The 2,103-nt window shown below is 45.2% G+C and overlaps 1 non-coding gene across 1 annotated transcript; it reads left to right on the plus strand.

Moving 5' to 3' along the window:
* Positions 1–288: 288 nt before the first annotated feature.
* On the plus strand, positions 289–378 carry trnar-acg (transfer RNA arginine (anticodon ACG)). Its single transcript is given in 2 exon segments — positions 289–325; positions 343–378. It is a non-coding gene; the product is annotated as a tRNA-Arg (tRNA).
* The last annotated feature ends 1,725 nt before the right edge of the window (positions 379–2,103 follow it).

Raw genomic sequence — 2,103 nt, forward strand, 5'->3', positions numbered from 1 at the left:
CTCTTGCGACATCCAAGGTCCCCTCAGCTAATTGCCTGTGTGAATCACTTTCCAAGATATTACTGTATTCACTTTGCAAGGCCTGCATCCGTTGTCCACAAGTGACTGCGAAGGACAAGGTGCTGGCGAGCCGTCTTCACGAACCGCTGCAATAATTCTGGTGATGGTTCCCCCACGTGATGTCAGAGAAGGACTTCCAGGATACAGATCTGAAGAAACCGACAGAGCATATGAGAGTGATATGTGTTGTCCTGGTGACAATTGTGTTCGCTGTATTTTCGTGCTGTCGTCCGTGTGGCCTAATGGAGAAGGCGTCTGATTACGGTAATAAACATCAGAACAATCAGAAGAGTGCAGGTTCGAGTCCTGCCATGGTCGTTTGCAGTTCAACGGATATAACTTTGCTGTGTGCTTCGTTTTTAATGAGTGTGGCTGTTATCTCACAGTCCCATAGACGCGGGTTCAATTCTTACATCCGGTTCTGTCTGTGTGGAATGTCGGGAGATACATGTCAGCGAATGTTAACTGTAGGAAGGGGCGCTCTGTGATCTGGCACTGGTCAGATGGATCGAATGGCCTCTATTTAAGTTTTATGCTTACTGAATGTTTTCCAAATGGTCGGCTTACAACTTGGAGGGGAATTTCCATGTGGTGCTTTTCCCATACGCCTGCTGTCCTATGATCGGTGGTGTGTACCCATCGTGGTCTCAACTTGAGCACGGTAGGTGTGCGGGACCCGGCGAAGTCAATGATGAGGGAGATGAGTGAACTGTTTTCTGGTTGAAGGTACATTTCTGACACAAATATCCATTGTGTTGTCCATTTTTTTTTACCTCGGGCTCTCAGCTTGCCTTGTGCATTGCTCTGTAACCTCGTGCATGAAAAGAAAACAGACTGGGAAAAAGTCATTCCCACTAATAACACAAATGACTACATTTATCATTTTCTGCCAGCGATTTGTGCCGGCAGCCTTTCGCGACAGCTCAGGAAGTGAACATCCTCACCATGACGTCAGCATATTGTTAGATCAGCTGTTCCCGCAAGATTATGGATGATTAAAGAACTGTCAATGTGTGTTTCCATTTGCGATGAGCGTGCACCTCACCAATGATTTGTTTCTAAATGACAACTGTGCGTGTTCTGGCCCACACTCATGCATATCACACAGAGATCCTGCTCAGCCCGATAACGCAAAGCTGTCGGAAGTTACACGTTGTTTTATGGAGTCGACCTCTTCATGATCTTGTATGGCTTGGTCTGTAAATTCCCATGGCAGAAAATGGTGCAATTTGATGGAGAGCATTTCGGATTCACAGATCTCATGGCGGCCATTAGATGCAAGAACATCTTGGAAATGTGTGGTGCAGAAGGAGGACAATCAGCACTATGGTCGGGCAAAGCAGAACCTTGGGGACGTTGTCAAATTGTGGCTCAGGGTCACTGGATGCACAACATTACCTCCAATTCAAAGGAGAGTTCAGTGGTTTTAGTTTCCTGCAGCAAGGCCTGATTTCACGTTAAGGCAGATCCAAGTCAGGATTACATGACACTGAGTCAAGATGATATTTGCTTGTTCTTTTTTTTAAAAAGTAATGCTATAAGTTCCTCCCACCTCAGGATACTTTGGGATCCCTGGCGTTCTATCATTCTTTCGACAGCAGGTGTATTTCTCTCTTTTGAACCAGCGATGATCTTCTGTGATGACGAAAGCCGAGCGACCCTATTTTCCTCAGGTACCATCCACCAGTGACCGGGATTGATTTTTTTTGTTCTTCGAGATAAGTAAAAATACAGGCTTTTTACTGCACTTGCATTATGTTGATAGATCCAACTATTGACGCTGAAACTTTTTTTTATTCTTGTCAGGAACTTCCCTCGACTTAACAGCACAAAATCACAAAATGGCTCCAGCAAGGAAGAATCCATTTTGCCCACATGTACCGGCTCAATGTGAGACTAACCCAGCGAGACCCAATCCATTGCCTGCAGCATATTGCCCAGGATTGTACATTCATTTCATCTTTGTTTCTAGAGACTGATGCAGATTCAATCTGATCACTAGGTTTCATTCTCCCTCATTGCTCGCTGACTTATTTGGAACCC

This window comes from Pristis pectinata, chromosome 32 (assembly GCF_009764475.1).
Source record: "Pristis pectinata isolate sPriPec2 chromosome 32, sPriPec2.1.pri, whole genome shotgun sequence".
In the NCBI taxonomy this organism is placed as follows: Eukaryota; Metazoa; Chordata; class Chondrichthyes; order Rhinopristiformes; family Pristidae; genus Pristis; species Pristis pectinata.